The sequence below is a fragment of the Helicoverpa armigera genome, chromosome 10, assembly GCF_030705265.1.
Source record: "Helicoverpa armigera isolate CAAS_96S chromosome 10, ASM3070526v1, whole genome shotgun sequence".
NCBI classification, from domain to species: Eukaryota; Metazoa; Arthropoda; class Insecta; order Lepidoptera; family Noctuidae; genus Helicoverpa; species Helicoverpa armigera.
In genome coordinates this window covers 4,013,656-4,035,669 of record NC_087129.1, presented here as the reverse complement: position 1 = coordinate 4,035,669, position 22,014 = coordinate 4,013,656, and the positions used below count along the sequence as shown (strand labels likewise).

The 22,014-nt window shown below is 33.5% G+C and overlaps 1 protein-coding gene across 4 annotated transcripts in view; it reads right to left on the bottom strand.

Moving 5' to 3' along the window:
* Nucleotides 1-22,014, bottom strand: part of LOC110371808 (uncharacterized) — a 115,178-nt gene that overhangs the window by 71,874 nt on the left and 21,290 nt on the right. For all 4 annotated transcript variants that reach the window (XM_021328204.3, XM_021328205.3, XM_021328207.3 and 1 more), the window contains one exon: nt 5,637-5,668. The gene's annotated coding sequence lies outside the window, so the exon portion shown is untranslated. The remainder of the gene's footprint in view (nt 1-5,636; nt 5,669-22,014) is intronic.

The following is a 22,014-nucleotide window of genomic DNA, read 5'->3' as shown; positions in this document are numbered from 1 at the left end:
GTGATCCAAGAACTCAAACTTCGTATCATCTTACATTACACAAAAGAAGGGACGATTCAAGTGGCAGTTCTTGGACAAGCCTTCATTTATCGGATGCAAATCACACACAAAACAGTTTGTAAAACAGCATTAGTCAGGGGGAAAAAACAGACAAAGAAAGAGTTTATCACTAAAATATTGATTCAACTGCAGAACATACATACATATGTATTTAGGTCCATAGCACTCGCGAAAATGCGTCGTCCATATTCGGATTGTCACATGCAATTTCCGTGTATGGTATTGAGACGGAACCCTCAAACGGACTGGACCATCTCGTGCGACCTCGCCTTAAGCGCTCAAGTTTTAAATGGACACACTCGTGCCCACAACATTATATTTATTTTGAAGCCATATGGCGTCGATGAAATATTTTACCAAAAATATGGCCGTATGATTTACGTGACTATATATTTATCTTCTTACAGTAAAACAATGTTAATAAAATTCGCATCAGAAGCTAAAATTTATATCGCCGCTTTTTAATCTTCTTCAGGTCAAAAAAAGAACATAAAATACAATTGTAATGTACTTAAGAGCGGCGAAAACATTTAAAACGTTGTCAAGTTAGCGCTAATGCAATATTAAGTACGTTTACACGGATGTTCAAACATAATAAATCATTTTTGTTCTGTGCCCGTAATACCTGCACGATGAAAAAAATACATTTTCCTCCTTTCAACCCTTGTTGACTTGCGCGTGATGTGAAAGCCACTGCCCGGGATTTGGGGGAACAACATTAATTTATGAATTGAGCATAAAATATGTGATGATTATGCAACATTTTGTAACTCAGTGTTTCGATTCTTTTCAAATTCTAATTTGGGCTCGATTTTCCTTAAGCCGGCCCGGGCGTTTGCATGCGCATGTAGACTGGGCGGATTATGTATTAAGAAATTAAATTAAAGCCGAAATTTTCCCTAAAAGTGATGAAGTTTTACGAGTAATTATGAAAAACCTTGCTTATGAAGACGTTGACTATTTATTTATAACATTAATTTCAAGCTACTGTAAATTAAAAAATAAACAATTTACATATTTCATTCTGACAGCAGCGAGTACTTCATCGCTGCCTTTATTTACATAACCCTTTATTATGAATGAATAAGAATTCTTTTATAAGTAATTTTTATTTTTACCTTGATCCGAGTTGTGAATAAAATGCTTGGGCCATACAAGTATCGTCTTAATTTAATATCAACACAGTTGGCAGATTACAATCGGCCTTTTTAACGAGAAGGTTTTAATACAATAATATTTAATTTTCAAGAATTAATTTCAGGGACAAAAACAACAGGTGGATTGTGTATTGTTTGTCGACTGCATATAAATGCTTATGGATAAACCTATTGTTGGGAGAATTTTTTGAATATTTCTACTTGCTACAAATAAAGTAGGTACATGAAGTTCAAAACGAATTTTACTGAACATATGTAAATTTTGGCTTTTATTATAATCCTCAGAATATAATAATATGCTTGGTGACATTTTTGACCTCAGTTTACAGTAAATAGTTAAGTTCTAGAATGACCGAGTTTCGAAGTTGGAATGACCAGACTTTAGTCACTCGGGAGCTGTCCTAGTACCATAGACTCCTCTTACACATAGACTAAGTTGAAAAGTCTATTTGCTGGTCCCTATTTAAACCTGTCTTAATATTGTCTGCCTAATACTGGGAAAAAATGCCTACAAAAAAAAAATATAGGTATACAAAGAAATAGGTAGGTGATTTAACGATTCTTCTGATAAACACAATGTTTCAAATTGGTTGCGGTTATTTTTACCAAAAAGCAACATTACAGATTGCCGGTAAGTATCTATAAGTATTACCAACTTTCTTAGCTCACATAAATTGTTCATACAATTCTAGTTTAAAACAGTTAGGCCCAACTTTATTATTTTGTAGATATGTTTTCTACAAGTTTTGCAGGATGTGGTTGGCCGCGACACTTCGAATATTTATGTTAGTCTACCGATCATAAAACGTGTTTTAAATTGTACCAGGAGCGCAGTGACTTGTAGGAGCAGTTAGTTCAGGGCAGCCATCGAATTTTGTACGTAGAATTAACAGATGGCACGGTTTAGTCTTCTGGCTGCAGATAGACGTGAACCATCGACAGGGTTCACCCCTTCATTATTTAGTCTAATCCATGAATCTATTGGGGAATCCCTCTAGGAATTGATCCATTTCCTTGACTCTATCGATGGTTGGGTGCGGATTACGTGATCTAATTCAACAAAGACTCATTGGAACAACAAAGTATTCGTGTAGCAATATTCCAAAAATAAACGCAACCACTGAAAAGTTTTTAGACAGCCATGTAGTTCTCCGTGCGGTTGTTGGGTGCTATAAAAATGATAAACGAATGAAGTTGGACCACACCGTCACATTTCACTAGATGATGTATGCTAGCAGTAAAAGCGATAACACAACATTATAAATGATATGCAACGCATTATGCGCATACTATGTGAAATATGCAGTGACAGATAAAATTGATAAGTGAATGCGAACCTCCTTAGAATGTTGTGCTTACTTGGCGATGGTGTTTTGGAACGTAATAAAAATATTTAATAGGGACTTTATTAGGCCGTATTTTTTTGTATTATTTTTTATGTGAATAATTGGCCTTTATGATGTAATAGTGATTTATTACTCATTTTAGCAGCCACTTATTTTTAGGCAGCTTGTTTAAACCTTATCGGTGACAGATTATTCGTCAGAATTTTTGGTAATAACTACCGGGTACGCTACGTCCGCTACGTCGTTTTAAATCAATCATGTTACCATTTTGTAGGAACTAGTGTTTACGCGGTCCAAGTTGTGGTACATTTGTCTTCAGTGCACACGCGGCTTAAAAGATAAAATACGACTAATAGCACTATTATGTTTAGCCGATTTAGTGCACAACAGAACCACGGCCATTATCACGGTCAGTGATTACAATAAAAACCACTATATTACAGCATTGTTGAGATATTTTGCGCACACATTAATTCGAGTGTAATGGAAAACATTTTTGTTGATAATTATTAAATGTTTTGCCTTACTCGGCTTGTGGCGAGCACGTCAGCTTTTACAAGATTTACAGAATAAGTACAAATGGAATATCTGGGCCTTTTGATAATATAAATAACATTCCCATTTTATTTTAATGTAAAAAAGCAAAATGGTTTTGGTTTTTGTGATTAACGTGCCTGACTGTCAAAATGTGGGATTAAGTAAAAAATACTCTAGAAAGTCGCTGTATTTGGATTTTAATATTCATAGTTTGAATGTCAGAAATAATTCATGATTAAGTAGTTCTAAATTATTATTTAAATCACTTTCAGATTACGGTGCGCAATGAAAAATATTTTCGTTTCTGTACTTTGCTTTAATCCAAAGTTCAAAGATTTTTTAGCTACGAGGGACAAAAAATATAGGTACTATATTTTACTCCCTAGCTACCTAAGTCCTAGATTCCTTACAAAACTGTAAACCAAAACCTCTAAAGCAGACGAGCCATATAAAGAACATTCAAGATCCCATGACAAATAATTCGGGCCAATAATTGAAAATAAACGGGAACAGTCACATAGGTACGACCACGACGCGGAGACGTGGTCAGTGCCAATATCTTGTTTCTTAATTTCCCAAGGGAGACTGCGTTGCTTTCTCGACAAATCGAAGTGTTCTTATATAGGTACATGTCATACAGGGACTTCTTATCGAATTAGCTTTGTAAACTAGTGATTCCATATGTTATGGTAGTCTTACGGTACGTTAGAATACCTATGTTGTGGTACCGTGTGATTCAGACATGTTTATGTGCTACCTTTTATAAGAATCTCTGTTTTCTTGTTAAATATTTTATTAACCTCAAAAACACGAACATTTTTGTGCACGAGGTTTTTCGAAGTAAAAATAACACTGCAATTTATTTTCAAGATTATTTCTGCTCTTTCATTGTTTGACACTAACAAGAAATTTAATCATTGTCTTATAATTGGATATTTATATTTCACTTAAGTACACAAAAGCCGGGCTTGTGCTATGATGAAAATATTATGCAAAAAGGTCACAAAATATAAATTAAATTTTCAATACTTTTTACGGTTTAGGAACTTGTCAATCAAATTGTAGGTCATATTGTAATGGGTGAAAATATAAATTAGATTACGTTATAGAACTTTTTATGTGGGTGTTATCCATTGAAGTTGCAAATTGATTCATGGGGCAAAAAATAGTGCAGCCATTATATAGTAGAAAAAACTTCCTTCGGACACGCAACTTAGGCTGTCAATGCAAAGTCTAAGTTGGCACTTGAACAGCACAGCGGGGCTTGTTAAGTTTTTCTATCGAGACAAATTACAGTTTTTTGGATCAGCTAGATTCACGCACTATTTACGTTTTGTTGAGCAAAATACGCAATTTACAAAGCTTTGGATAATCTGTCAGACTTAAAGAAAAACAGTACCAATAAGTAACTTTTCTTTTAACGTTTAAATATTGAGATAAATAGTAAAACAATTATTATTATTGATACCTACATTATTTATGTTTATAAATACTTCAAGGTCTTATTGAATGCCTATAAAATTGAAACCGAATTATTTTAAGGCGACTCGGTACCACGTCCGATAGTTACGTGCTAGGTTAAAGATCATGCACAGTTTCTAAGAATTAACCGCACTAAATTCGATTTCAATACAAATCTGTTTCTAAGCCACAAAATCTATTTACATTTGAGTTATCTAAAGCTGATTATTATTGTTAAAAAATATGCTTTGGATTAAGGCTTGAGTATTTTTTTTTAATTGTAATATGTAACAATAAATTATTTTTATGCATACAATAATAAACTCCGTAAGTAGCCATTCCCACAATAAGCACTCACGATTAAATGTAACTGAAAATAAATATTTATTAGCATAACTTAATAAAACGAAAACCGTAGTTCTCCACAGCCATTAACGTGAAAATTAACAGAATAATTTATGAAAACCAATTCGGCCGAAGCTGAAACGAGTTCGCCGTGTAATAATGAAGTCGTAGAAACAGGGTTAATATTAAAAAAAAACGGTTATCCGAGTCTCGAATAGCCGAACACGTGTCGTGCTTAGCTGAAATCCGTTATCGAGAACGACTCTCAAAGGATTTAATTTCCTGTCGGCGAAATGAAAATCGATTAGTTTGATTTCCGCCGGCCGCCGGCGCCGGAGGGTCGATAGTTTCCGATGTAGCCCGTGCCAAATTAAATAAGACACGCTAGTTCTAACTGGGACACCTACCTCGCTGCCATTAATTATGTGGACTCAATGTTGGTTTTGTATCTCCAACGTTTCATTTGGCGGCTTTTAGATTGGTTTGCACGTGCACTGATAAAGACAACGTTTTTTTCAGTCGTGTTTATTTGACTTAAGGGGATTTTCTTTTGGATGAGCTTTGCAAGGTGGGCTGCCAAAATTATAGATATTCGTGAATGCCATTATTGACACATATTCGGTAAGATGACCTATGTGGTATGAGTTTAAAGTACATACATTTTTTAATTAATTTGCTACTCTAGATATGCTATAACTGTATAGTGGTAAACTTAATGTAATCAACTTACCAAGTACAGGCTGTGATGGCACTTCAGTCTACCTGAAATGAATAATATTGTAATTAGAAATATACTTTTGACACTAATGAACGTCTTATTACTAAAGAGTACTTAGACATATTGTACACTTGATGTAATATGGGAAAGTAAATTATCACATTAATTACATAGAAATTATTTATCTCGTAGCTAAATTATCTTCATTTACTTAAACACCGAAATCTAAAGCAACACACTAATTGTACATGTAATAAAATACTCTACATATTACGTACTTCCCACAAAATTGCGCTATGTTCCACTAAACATTTTCGCTTCACATAAACGTTGATAATTAACTTTGTCACTTTACCAAAATTATCTTTGCATGTCACAGTCTCAGAGTAGGAACTAATTGGAGGCGCCAGTACGGTGTTGTCTTCTCTACTAAGAGTACTATGACACTGCCGATCATACTCGTGTGTACATTTGGGTGAGTCAAGTTTATGATTGTGTTTGTCAATTCTGTTGCGTGTGTACGTTATGTTGTGGGCATGAATGTGTTATTACTATTAGTTGCGTCGCCTCGCTAACCACCCTCAAATCTATGGACTCATGGCAAAATCAGCATCATCGTCCTCTTCCGAGCCTTTTCCCAACTATGTTGGGGTCGGCTTCCAGTCTAACCGCATGTAGCTGTGTACCTGCACAATCCAGTTACCCGGGAAACCCAATACCCGTTGGTTAGACTGGTTTCAGACTTACTGGCTTCTAACTACTGGTAACGACTGCCTATTTGTTCGTGGTGGATCCTGCTGGTTATGTGATCTAAGACCGCAGTATATCACGGTTCACGGGAAAGTTAATATTCAGTTTAACCTGACAGGGCCTCAGGGCGTTTGTGACTTTAACGATTAACTAGCGAAGATACCACCGGTGATATTATTATGCCTCAACTATTGTGTAATAAAGGGAAAGGTTAATGATGGCATTTGCTCAATAAAACTGAGTTGAAAGTGGCGGTAATGATTGTGTGAGAGTGTAGATTGTTAAGAACATCGATATAGCGGATGTATTTACTTTATCAGATAAATAATCATTTCCTCTGTCTTTCTATAGTCGGCTTATAAATATTTTTTAATGATTGAACATACGTTTATATAAACGTAGTTGATATCAAGACGAATAATTCTAAATATTTTTCACTAAAAGCTCACGATTTGAAAGTGACCCAAAAATAATTGCGTCTAGTAAGCCCCCATTTATAATTTACACTGTTTCGTATAATATCTTCATTTCAGAAACTAGACTAGAAATCCCTAATCGTATTTCTTATCCCTGCAGCTCTTTTATCAAGGCTTAAAAATTCATTTCGACAGTTGAAAGAAACCCTTAATCCCTTTGAGGGTGGATAGATAAATCTGTTTCTTTATAGATTTATTCATTAATCACCCTAAACCGATTACGTTGAAATTTTAACTGACATTGTTAAAGAACCCCTTTTATATTCAGTGTTATTGAGTTTTATTGTATCATTACGAAGTACGTAAAGGTTTGATGAAACTAATAAAATTAATAATGGTGTTTTTAAATCAATCCTTATGGATCTATATTCACTAAAAAGTCTCATTTTAAGTGAAAAAATCGTAAATGTTTTTATTTATTTTACTTTTTGTCATAAATCTTGATTAGTATTTTATACTTTTGTTTGAAGGGAAGTGTATTCTAAAGCTTATTCGGAAGCTTTATCGATTGCTAACCTTAATTAGATAACAATTAAACAATTTTCTAAAATGAGGAAACAGTCTTTACGTTTCTGAGAATTAAAGACCAAGTTCTTTCATCATAAAGAAACAAGACTACCTATAATAATAGCATAGATGAACACATAATAGAAAAAGAATGATGTTAATAGGGAAGAGGGGTGTCGTGTGTACAGTAGGGTGCATTTTAAAGTGATATTCCACCAAGGTAAGTGTCGCACTTCCAACCCCAGGGACTAGAAAGGTTAACGTTCCCTCAAAGTTGTAAATAAAATAATATCGCATTATACGTAAGTGTGTCACACTATTAGACGAACATATATCTCTTTTGCTTAAGCCAATAAAGCGATTTTCGTAGAATAGTCGGCGTGGATTGGAAACTACTAAAACGCAGTGGCAATTAATGGTAATAGGAAAGGGTTATGAGTATGTCTAGCAATGAATTAACTTGGGAAAACCATGGTACATGTTATTACACTAGTATCAGAAGACACTGATCCTGGCAGTATAGTTTTATATTAACATACATATAGCGCCAATAATTCATGAAATAAAAAAATAAATTTTCTCATTGAAACCGATTGGATAAATTACAAAATGCTACATAAAAAGAATATAAATAAAAAGTGTAAATTATGCCACTCGACCGTTTCAATACTATGTCCCTTCTAAGCTTGATTACGAGTAATTTACTCTGAGAATAATTTTCTAGTATTTCAATAAAATGTCCGACACTCAATTACTGTGTCAGAAGGGAAATAATTCACTGACATCGGGTAATGGAGACATTTTAATGAAACTAAAGTAGACATTAAAGCAATGGCTTTAATTGGAACAATATGGCGTAATCTTAACACCGTTGCATGTGAATGTACTTCATTTTCATGTGAGTCAATAAATATGTGTGTGACTGTACCTGTATACTTTATTGTAGGTATGTACTTCTTTGGCATTCACAATATGTATAAAAATTAAAGTATTTATTCTGCAGTAAATATTGGTACTTTTAAAGATTTTACCAGCTTACCATAATGGTAACTTTAGTTTAAGAAGTCATCAAAAAGCACGGAAGATCTGTTCATCCGTTCATAATGTGCTAACCATGATAATTTGCATTAAAACAAGTTTAAAAGGTGTTCTGCAAAGTTTTCACGTAATAATGTTTTAAACTCTCAAATATCTGACTCGCATACGAATTACCATTTTCTAGAAACCAGAAATATAACTTTTTGGAAGTTACGTTATTTTTTAAATAAACAACTGTTTTTAGTTTTAATGATCCATATCTTATCTGGTTAGTTTTCTCTATAGCTAAAGTTTGCTGAAGATAGAGAGAGTTTCACGGTATGAAACGCATAACTCTATTTAACAATTTATTTTTTCGCCTTTCCATTGGTGACAATCTAATCAGCTCAGTAGCCCATGATAAAGCCGCAATTAGATACATAAACTTTCGCTTTTACGCGCAACGATTAAATAATCAAATCTTTTTTCATAACGATAATCTTTTGTTATTCTAAGAGTACCTACAGCACACTGAAGATTAAACAGTCAGCCGACAGTTGACCCGATGGATAGCAAAATTATTTTAAAAGAAAGTCTTGATCCCATCAAAAACATTAAATGTAAAAAAAGCCAATCCTCTACGCAGTTCCTCCACCGTAAAAAGTTTTGAGATCGCATAGAAGCCAAGTCCTGTTCAACTTTAATTGTAATAATAAATCAACATTTTGTGACTATATCAATTAAATAGTTTTGTTCACATTACAATAATATTGACTTGGCCATGAGCACAATAAACTACAAATATAATACAGCATATCTTGGAGAGGTGAAAGTCAAACATGGAGTTTAATATCACAGAATTAAATACATTTAGTTTATTCAATCGTTACTAAATGACAGTCAGTATCATCCATCACTGAACTGCACATGTACTATGGCGGATGTTTAGTCCATGGTGATCTCAAATTCTAAGTCTTTTCAGTCCTTGTCTAAGTTCTTCAGTGCATAATCAGTCCAATCGTAAAATCATGTCCATATAGAATTTATCAATTCAATGGTATTAACACATTATTACAAGGAGCGACTTTTAACTTGTGCTCATGGCCAAGACAATATTATTGTAATATGAACAAAACTATTTAATTGATATAGTCACAAAATGTTGATTTATTATTACAATTAAAGTTGAACAGGACTTGGCTTCTATGCGATCTCAAAACTTTTTACGGTGGAGGAACTGCGTAGAGGATTGGCTTTTTTTACATTTAATGTTTTTGATGGGATCTAATTTATTTTTTGTAGGTCTCTTTCTTCTCTAAGTATCTCTTTCTTCTATAGTATATAACAAATTAAATTAACTTACATGCAACTAACTAAATATATAACAAACTAAATATGTACACCTAAAGTAGCACGTAAACAACATTTTTTTTAAATAAACTAATAATTTACGAAATTGACGAATTTTTGAATCAAATATCTTTTAGAACAAAAGAGATTTATTTCAGAGGTAGATGGCGCTATCACATGTAATTATTTGATTTTTTTTAAAGTACTACTTATACTAAGCTATGTAACGAAACCATAGCGCGATTTAGACCAGGACAACGCCATCTATCGAGCGAGCATGCAGTATGTATCGCACTGCATTAATATGAAAGATTTTATCATTGTTCATTTCATTTTAACCTAGCTTTTTTATTCATATGTATGTATATTTAATACATAATAACAATATACCACACTACGTAACAATAAAACAAATAGTAACATTTTGTACATAAATAAATAACAAAGTTATCAATGCAGTCAAAATTCATACACAATGTTCTTGAAAAACCGCAAATATTAATTTGTTTCCTATTTTTTTATTAAGTTTTAAGGTTTTTATAATTTTCCCTTTATATGTAGCTAGTAACCTATCTTGGTGCCAAATTTGAAGGTTCTAAGTTTGCTAGAAGTACCTTAGACTTTTGATGATCGGTCAGTGAGTGAGTCAGTGACAAAATGGTGTAACTTTGATCGCTCATAACTCGTAAACTATTTATGCAAATGTCTTGTAATTTTGAGACTGAGCTTGTTCTAATACTTACTCTTGGTCATCGAAAACCTAAACTCATAGCTTTGTTCACATGGAAGTTACAGGGGGCTGAAATAGCCGCGAAACGCTTCGAGAAAAGATGGTACGGCCGTGCCCGCTTTGCTCGAGTCTTGGCTGGGGCACTGCCGTGCCCTCAGATTCCAATCAAACTTCTCAGTCCGCCTCATACTGATACTAAATACCTGAATTTTGTAATGTGCGTAAAACCATTCATCTTCATATTTATTTACTAGTTTCTGCAAGCGGTTTTACCTGTGGGAACTCCTGCACGAACCCGGATAAAAAGCAACTGATAACCTTCCTCGATAATTGGGCTATCTAATACTGATTTTTTTTTCAAAACTAACCAGTAGTTCCTGAGCAAACATACAAACAAACTCTTCATCTTTATATTGAGTATAGATGAGCTCAAACATAAAATCGGGCGACTAAAAGTTCCCAGTGTGTTCAACTCTAAACAAACAAAATGATATCTTTCCGCGTTATCACCGTTATGCATCAATACGTAATAGTTGCGTAACTGGTGATTCTCAGGAGTTATGGAGTCAGAGGTCGTGGAGAGAGTGGTGATTGACTCTGTCGCGTGGTGACGTCACAAAACCCGTTGGGCTGGTGGTGATGCGATATGGGATTGTACCACTTGGCTTCGAGAAAGTTGCTGATGCTTATTTATTGTATGACATTTTGTGCTGGTATTGGAATATTGAATTTCTGTTAAAAAATATCTGTTGTTTGTATTACCTATATGTATAGGAATTAAAGGGTGAAGATGTAGTACAGAACAGTAGCCGCGATCGTTTTATACCTTTGTATCTTCTACAAAGTGAAGAAAGGATTTTGCAATCGACTATTTTGTTTTGTATTTTGATAGTGGTTATTTAACGTACTGTAACAATTTGATGGAGGAACGAATAGTTGATTATCACACTAATGTAGGTAGCTTATAATGATGTGTTTTTATTTACTGTAGGTTTTTTAAGATCCGTCAGCATTGAGGCGTTTAGTATACGGAAATATTACTAGGTAGCCACTTAGACTTCTATAGTTCCGTTAAACATTCAATTAATTAAATTACCACATTTTTTTCCAAACAGGTAATTACTTCAATAGGATATGTCTTTACAATAGAATTCAATTAGATTCTAATAGATAGAAAAAAACAAATCCTTGATAAATAAAATTAGTAAAATAATAAAATCTTTATGCAATAAGCGGCAACTTACGAATAACTTAAAATGACTTGAATATTTTTTTGTTTGTCAATTTGTCAGTACATATTGCTTGACCTAATTGTTACTAGGTAATTAGTTGGTAATTAAAATTTCGACAATGGCCTAATAATGGAGGCGTAGATTGTGAATAGAAAGGTCATTAGTTGTTTCTAATTAAATGTAAGGACTCGGTATCATGAAAATATTTATATTGACTTTGAAGTAAATGGATGTTAAAATGATAGTTACGCTTTTTAAAGGGAAGTTTTGAGAAAATTATGAATACTCATTTCAGTTTTACTTAAAACTTTAAAAGTAAGTCCTTTTCCTAGTTCATAAATAATTATATTCCCATCGACTAAGTTAAGTACAAACTTTAGCCTTCCTATATCAAATATTTGTAAGGGAAGACTCCCCAGTAAGTCGGAACATGACTAAACTCAAACAGTTATAATACTTATGCGAAGAGCCGACACTGAACTTGTTAATTAAACTTGTTTCATTCAATGTTACTGAGAATGACTTCCAAAAATTAATCACCGACTGCCTATTTGAATAAGTCTGTGAAAAAGAAACTTCTAAACGGACGGACTTTGCGGAGAAATTAAATTTCATTCTATTCGCAAAGTGAGGCTGATTAGCATAATACAAGGCGAGATGAAAACGAAAGATTCACCTGACGCTCCGAGAACAAACCGACGCGGCGACTGAGAGGCGACGCCCGCGCCACCATTTGCACCTCTTTTATATACCTGACAATCGTATGAATGTGAATAATAGGAATTACGAGCGCACAGATGAGCTTTATGCCAATGTACGGCGCATACGTAACTTTGTATCAATTTCTCCATTTCGTGAATTTAGTTAATTCTTACACAACTCCATAAGTGTTAGTTGGAACAAAAAGTCAAATAGGATATTAACCTATGATGTAACTCGATATATATAACCAAATTCATTTTATTATACCATTCAGCGTAAAGATCAAATAATATTGCGGAAATGCGAAAGAGTTTTTACTGACTGAATATACATAATGCAATCCTAATCTATTATTAATAAATTCAGAGTTATTCTTAAATATTCAAATATTCATCAAAATTGGATTTTAGTGGTCTACAAAAACACACAAAGAAATGTAATCAGCAACAAGCGAAAGATAAAATTTTATAGATTTTCTTTAGAGAGGCAGACTGTGGGAACATTTGGATAAGACAGTCGGGTGCTTTGTTGAACTTCCAAAGAACATTGCTTTAGCTGTAAATAAAAAATAAAACTGGAAATGGTATATCCAGAAAACAGTGCACCTGTTACACAAAGCTTTCAAACCATAATCCGGTATCGAAATAATTTGTTCCATCGTGCGTGCAATTAAATCTATTGAGGCTACAATTTAATATCGAACGTGTGTGGTTGAGGGACACACATGTCGGAATACTATTATAGTTTGGCGGCAGTCCCTTCCGGGCTATTGTGCCACTTCCATAACTCATGTCATCGACATACGCGCCTGATCGAACCCTTTTAATTAGTCGATCCCCATGTTATATAAAATGCCTTATTGTCAAAGTAATTCGTTAAAACTTGTGATTTAGTTTCAAAAGGCGGAATTGAATGGAGCACCGGGAATCCGACTTCCAGTCTGAAAATTTTAATGAGAAATTCGTATCTCATTGCTTTAGAAACAGCTATGGAGGGCGGCAATCTCTCGCGTCAATTATTCTGTCTCGACCGAAGTTTCAACTGTTTCAATGAAATTCCTTTCGGCAACATCTTATTTGTCTGTCGGGGTCCAAATTAAAAGATAATGTGTTGAAGTTTGGCCGTTTTGAAGTTGTACGGATGGTGCAGATTGGAATTATTACCTGGCCGTTAGGGCCGGCCGGCCCAGGGCCGCGACTTAATGTTAAAACTCTGCGATTTATTTCTCCGCCCAGATGCCGACAACAATCACTATGATAAATTGTTTTTGTGCGTGACTCTAAATTTTTGCAACCGCTTCTTTGAAAAAAGTTTGTTTTAATGTTCATTTGTAAATAAATGGTCCAAAAGTTTCCATCTCTAATTCAGCTACAAAAATATTTCTCAAGTTGCGTAATTACACCGTTCGGATACTTTTACTTCGAAATATTCTTTTTGAAATTCTCCAGATAAATTCAAGTAATTTTATTATAATTGTCCGTATAGATGTCAGTTGAGCGAATTTGCAAAGGGAAATTGGAAGGACTTCTTAAGCTTTGATATAAAATTGAAGGTAAGGAGATTTTGGTGATATTGATTTGTGAGTAAAAATATGTAAACTATAAAATTGGTGCTAGATTACGTCAATCAATTTTAATACGCTCAAAAATGACCAGTTGTACTACTACACAAAATAACATATCCATCATCCATCCATCATTACCACAAAAACACTACGGAAGTTGCAACACCGCGTATAAACAAATGCACTACAGCACATTGATTTTGACAGCCACCAGTGATAAATACACTCCAATCATTACTAAACCACAAAAGGTTTATAACTCAATAAACAAAGAGATGGCAAATAAATTAAATTAATTGTTTAGACTAGGAAGCGGTGTCATGTCAAATAAGAGCGTTGGCCAACGTTGTCTTATTCGTGACATAACCTCACGTTTGCACCTCAGTTTTTGTAACTAATACATAGCTATATAAATAAATATATAGTAGTATGTTTTGGCAACTCAAGGAACCACATGACTGTCTAATGTATAACCATTTCCATGTGTAAGGTCCCTCGTGCCTTCCGTATTTTTAATTGGTATCTTTAAGAGCTAATTGCATGTATGGTTTGTGTTCTATAATTATATAGGACGTAATGATTTTTTTTTATACCATTAATGTTTAAAATATATAATTATATATGAAAGCCTACGTTAATTTGCAGTTATGAATAAAACTGTTCGTGTTGCACTTAACAGTTTTTTGAATCAGTTAATCAATGTGCATACTAATTCTAAGCGTTCGACTGATTAGAATAGGCAACCGACGTGAGAATTTGTATCATATGTATTAAGTAATTCTAAAACTACGAGGATTTTAGGGTAGAATAATTCTAAAAGGCCTGTTTCTAGTATCCATGAAGGTGTACACAAAACGTCTGAGAGAGCTATTTTCAACGTGTGCAGTACTATATCTCGCATCGCTAAGCACTGCGGTTAGTCCACGACTAACGCTCTCATTGTGGCCGTACTACAACCATTACACTTCTTTCTCTCTAAAAATAAACACGGAAACATCACAGACCAACTTTCTATACCTTTACTTCCCATATTTGTACAAGACAAATTCATTAATTAACTTTATTTTAATACATTTTCTACGCACACAGCAGATCCGTTTGTGATTCATAGAATTTCATTGTTACGAATTTGTAATGTTAATTTTATAGTAAATATTCTGCGTACATGATATGTACGTGTTGTGGAAAAATACGGGAAATATAAAATGCAGTAAGTTTGGAGGATGTCTGTGACTTATTAGCCATTGTGCACAAAGCCACAGGTCAACAGTAAAGTTCGCTTAGTGTTAGTCATCGCTAGTTTTAGGGCTCACGGACATTTGTTGTATTGAACACACAATGATTTGCTGTTTGATGGCTAAACCACACAAATTCGGTATTACCTAGTGCTAACAATGTGGTGTTTTGTACTGTTTACACGGTGAATGGATCAACGGGTAAATATTGTCAGCGATTTGGAGAATTGATTTCTTGGTACTTTTTGTGTTTACAAGAAAAAAAATTGCAAAGATAACTATATACTCGCAGTTTTATAAATAAAGCTTTATCGTGTTTTAGAGTGCTTTTATTTTTCTGGTATGTTTTTTTTTCTGTAGGATGGTATATTAAACTGTAGGTCCCGGCTATCAGTGAACATCTTCGGCAGTCGTTACGGTTAGTCGGAAGCCACTAAGTCTTACAACCAGACTTAACTTGTAAAACACTAGTACTCAGCTGCATCCGTTTAGACTAGAAGCCGGCCTCAATATGGTTGGGAAAAGGTTAGGAAGATGATGAAGATGATTTTTTTTGTTAAAGATATCATGCATAGAAAGTCCCATATCAACCGCAAAAAAATGACCTGATCTATTACTCTATATTGATTTGCCAAGCTATGGTTCATAAATATAAGTTAAAGGATACGTAGACTAATGATCGCATGGTCTACATAATATTATCATACATATACCGGATACATCGTGCCAGTTAACAACACTATCCGTGACTCAAGGCTTCTCATATGTCTTTATAATTGTAACATGAATCAGTTTAAACTATTAGCTATGCCTTTTTATAATGTCTGCAAGATAATCATAGTTTGTACGAGATTTATTATTTAGTATTCGCACATTTTTTAAGTTGCAAATTTTATACATATTCATATGTAGGTTTAACTGCAATTTTATAAACTATTCGTCTGGAAACTTATTCAACAATTGGAGTTATCTGCATGGTTCTAAACTGTATATAACATTCTTGTGCATAATGAATGTGAACCCATAAGATGAATATAGTGAAGAGATAACATAGACGCAAAAGATAGACAGCTGTAGGTGGCGGAAACAAGACTAAAATTTTCAAGGTCGAATGTCATTGTAGTTGCAACTGAAAACTGTAGGTTTACTTTCAAAATTAGGACGACCTTGACATTTTTTCTGAATTATTTGTGTTCCTGCCTTTTTTGTATGTAAACCACAGATTGAAGTCATGCAAAAAGTTTGCACTAATGTCCTTCTTTCAAATTGACTTTCTGCCAAAAAAACGAGAATAATTTCCGAAATACAATACGTATAAGTGCTCTATGTACAGAAATAGTCTCGGTACCTATCGGTCTACATTGCATAGCCGTATTCTAAACTTAGACAGATTAAGCAATTTACAAAATAGGAAAAGGGTCTTGTCACAAAAAATATAACAACTTAAAAACATGCTATACCCTAAGCATTAACTGTCATTTACCTGCTTTATTGGTCCTAATGTTTAACTAGCTGTCAATCGCAATACATTTATAAATCGTTTAACTAATGCTTTCGATTTAAACGTTTAAAACATTCGCCTATTAGAGTCCCGCAGACTGCAAAATTTTTAGTCGGCCGACGGTTTGATCGGGCACTTGATAACTATGGAGATGTATGGGAATACATCAGGCATGCACTCACGCACATAACAACGATCAGGTATTTGACCAGTATCAGAACGACTGAAAACTTCGATTACAATAAAGATATTCTTTCAAAAGAAATTGCTAACGATCAAGTCAATTGTTGGCCGACTGTTTAGTCTGCAGTGTGCAATTAGAGACAGATATAAACGTTTGAAACATTCGCCTATTAATTAGACAACATATAACAGTTATGTGGAATTTAATACAAGAGTTCATAGCGTGAGTTCAACAATTATCATTACGTTCGACAAGCTTATTAATGATTACAATAACATTATTGCATGTTATGCAGCTCTTCCTAATGTAATTAGTTAGTCACTTTCAATGTGGTTTCATTGGTGGATCACACAATAACACGTGTGATGTGAAGCGACACTGATGCAATCAGAAACAAATGGCTATCAATGCATGCGTTTTCGGTGGGTTATATGACGCAATTTTTATGATATAATTTATTTGCATAGTCATTTAATACTTAAATTTCGCCCGCGACCATATTTGTATCTAATAGGACCTAAGTGCCGTAGAAAGAAAAAAAATTGCATATATAATAAGCGTCTCTATTTTCTATGACATCACTTATTTCTATACCAAAATTTATTTAAATTGATTTTAGCGTGCCAGGGAAATAAATAGACCAACTTATTTTCTTGTTTAAAAGTTGGTCTACTACTTAACAACTTTCTTTTTTAATCCTAGTTTTCAACTGAACTAAACCCAAATCATCCATTACCTACATTGAAGCGTGTTGGTTCGTGTGTGATCCGCCATAGGAAGTGATATCGTGAACGAGGTAGCTGGTTATGGACATTCCCATGCTCCTTAGATATCTAAACTCTTGCGTAAGGTATGATATGTGTGTGTGCTCGGTACTTCGAACATTAATAACATACTCGTAATAATGTTATATTGTCATTTCTCATATTACGTAAATAAAAATGCACATGGGCATTCCTTCTATGACAGTCAGTTCTAAAAGTGAAAGAATTTATCCCATAAATAAAGTGGCCTAATGCCATTTCTAAACTTCTATCTCCAGGCAGTTATAGTCTCGATCTATTCAGCAGTTTTAGCATAAAAGCACATCAAATAATGGCACTTTCACATTTTATAATATTAGTAAACATAGTAAGTAAACATTTTAACATGAAGCTAAGACAAAGACATTTTTTTTCTTAGGTATATTACGCATCATATTCAGCATCGACTATCATCTTTTTTGCAGTAGGTAGCTATAGGTAACATGAGGGTATTATTATACGCAATACTTAAAATAAGATACGTCTTCTTACGGAAGAAAGCTGCGACCACTAATCGGAGAGAGCTGCAAGTGACACTGTTTATCTAACGCCAACTTCATACCTGATCGCCTGCATTACGACTTACGAGAGCATTCGGTTCCGGTTACGTCATACGTGGACTCGTATCATGGTTTTTTATACTCTATATAAGTAGGTAATACTTATGTGCACAAGTAATGCCAGACTCATAGTACTTAAAGCTAATGCCCAACTCCTATAAAAAAAAGGATCGTTTCGTTTTGCTCACGGGTGGTAGGTTTTTGATATATGCCTCAAAGAAGCAGGCAGAAGTTATAGTTTTTTCTTTATTTGATTAAATACTGTTTGCTCAATGTACAACGGCAAACGAAAGCCTTAGGCGTTTCCTGCCAGTAGTGTCAGTCTGTCTTTGGGTGATCCAAGCCAAGCCAAGTTCATATATGAAAAAAGCATATTTTTTAAATTACTTAAATCCTGGAAAATATTATTTTCCTTTGTCCACGGGTTTTTTGTTTTATCATTTATTTACAAAGAGTTTATTTTAAGAATAACTACTTGTATGTCATTGATGAGCAATTCATTGGACAATTTGTATTCATGTAAATTCATAGTGTAATTGAATTGACCTAGTAGTTGTAGCTATTAAGGATAAGTAATAACAATAAAATAAATTGTTTATCTTATTTTTATTCAAAATATTACACCTTACTTGTAGTTTTATGTAGGTACTTGTTTTATCAACACATAGTGCAAAACCAAGTTCTTTACCATAATATTATTATCGATCTTTCTTTTTTTGCTGATACTCAAAAAATTCTGAACCGATTTTCATGTCATTTCTACCGATGTACCTACAAGAGTCATGTTAATATATGTATACCTGTGTGTATTTCTTTACCCAAAAACACATAGGACGGGCCTCTACTATTCCTACACAAAAATAATAACAATACTTCAAATCACACACTAACACTCCAGGAATGTAGGTACGAAAGCTAATTGAGAACCACGATGCGTGCGCCCGCGCAGCGCGTGCGTTGAACTCTTTTCCACTAGAGCGAGCGATCTAGATCAATTCGCTCGGATCGCTCGATTCGCTTTACTATGCAACTATTAACGCAAGTTACGCAAGTGTCATTGCCGTGATTTGCATCAGTACTGAGTAATCAGTAGCGCAATTATTGTATAACTGTATAACGCTTTGGAATATTCCTTGACTTGAAATGTTAACGGGTTGTGCCTACAGGATGTGACGGTTGGTTTGTAGTACGGGAGCCTTGGTTGCTATATGATTTTTTAATTATTAATTATTTTACAATATTTAAAAAAAATCGATCTCAGTGGCGTGCACTTGGCCTATGTCCAGCAGTGGACTGCGATAGGCTGATGATGATGATTAAAAAAAAATCTAAAAACTCATAATTAGAATTCTATATGTAGAATATGTGTAATTTCCAGACCTACTGACTAAAATATCCATGAAAAAATAAATATCATGTTAAAAAAAATGAAAACTAGGGTCAGTCAACAGTTTGTTTTATTACCTAGCCAATGAAATACAATAAACAAATCCTATTTTCTGTTACCCGCCAGGAAATGAAATCACCAATTTAATAAATTTATTTTACGACTGCAACAGCCCGTTCTAATGAATCCTGCCCTTTATTGGACTATTGCCTCCAATGACTTCACAATTGCTGCACTTAGACCTAAGTAGGCATAATATTGGTAATGCACCTTAATCAACATAAAAAACAATAAGTATGGTGTTCGCAAACTACTCACAATATACAAAGGATTCGTATTAAGCATTTGGGTCAAGGAACCATTAAGGATTATATGGTTTTTGTCAAGCGTAATCAAATAATTTTATTTGTTTAAGTGTTTTTTATGGGTTTCGAGTAATCTTGTGGTAATATAATTTAACATAATTCCAATATTATATTCTAGCATTATTAAGTGTTTTATGATTTCAAGGAACATAATATTAACAGTAAAGTAATAGTTTTCATGATTTGAATCAACTTCTTAACAAATGCTGCACACTTATTTGGCATATTTTGTGCTAACAAATGTTAGGACAAAATATTTGCCATACTTTTGGTACCTTATCTTATCACAATGATATTTAAATTAAACATATACAAAACATAAAACGCGAAATATTATTATATATTATGCTAATATTTAAAGACAAGTAATAAATATTTTTCTTCAATTATGCACAGACTGACTATAATAGCCGAATAAAATTCATTTTATTATAAAAGTGCCCATTAATTTCTGTCGTGTAGTTAACATTAAAAGAGAGAGTAGCAACCTAGATGATTGATTGGTTTTACCAGTCATAATCCTATCAATAACTATTATACTAAGAGTATGCGCACACTACAAACTTTTAGTCGCCCGATACTTTGTTTGGGCTCATAAATAAGTATGAAAAGGAATGGATTTAAGCACATTACAAAGAAAGAGTATTTATCCGGTATCACATAGTTGGGAAAAGGCTCGGAGGATGACAACGACTGAAAAAATTGTTCGGAATCAAGATTTTCTTTCTGTTACAGCCTTTTTATCGTCCCACTGCTAGGCACAGGCCTCCTCTCACACGGGGAAGATTTTCTTTATAAAAAAATGACCATCGGGCCAACTGTCGCCCGACTCTTTAGTTTGCAGTATGCGGGAACTCTAAAAGAGATAAATTACGACCGTCTAAATATATAATTTTAAAGCGATTACTTCTGCTTTCGTGAGCATTAAATATCGTTTTTTTTTCTACGAGCAATAATAACGGTTGTCAAAATAATTAAACTGGCTTCTGCACTGCGTGATTGATAATATGCAATCAATAATTTATTGATTACTAGCTTCTGTTAGGCATGATATACATACGTATATATTTTATATGTAAGTATAGAATGGTTTTCAATTAGGGGATACCGAGTTTATGAATAGAGTATTTTTACTCATTAATTACGTAGAGAAAGTGCGATTTTTATACATAAATAAATATAGTTTTTTTTATTATTGAATGGTTTTGGTTTGCAGTTTTTCTATAGTTCCAATTAACAGAGATAATATTTTGACAGAATTAAACAGAATATCTATCGTATCCTCTGCCATCCTTTCCGAACGTTCACATTTTCTTTTTAATTTTATTGAAAAAATATCAGGAAATTTAGAAGTGAACTCCCAGACTATTCGAATGGTCGTGTTGTTTCTATGAATATTGAAAAAGTTTATTATGCAACAAGTGTTAATAATATCATTTTATTTCATTTCAATAATATTTTATGAGTGATTGGTATCCGTTCAGTGCATTTATAGTCAATTTTGAATTTATTAAGTATAATAATAAGCACTATCTTTTAGGTATATTTAATACTCAATACTCAATACTCAATACGTTTATTGCACTCCATATGTTTAAAAGGTGTTACATAATAATATAGTACAGTATGGACCCTGTAGGGCACGGCAACGTAGAAGAGAGTTAACAACATGTGCCTATTTACGTTAATGAACATAATTTTATCATGTATTAGCATTACACAAAAATACCATTATGTACGAATTTAATATTATAATATTATTCTGGTTTATATTCAAACTGAGAACTAACTGGAGTTTTAAAGCACTTAGATTATTTAATTGCTTTTTTAGTAATAGTTAACAACATGTGCCTATTTACGTTAATGAACATAATTTTATCATGTATTAGCATTACACAAAAATACCATTATGTACGAATTTAATATTATAATATTATTCTGGTTTATATTCAAACTGAGAACTAACTGGAGTTTTAAAGCACTTAGATTATTTAATTGCTTTTTTACATAATTATTATTTATTGTTG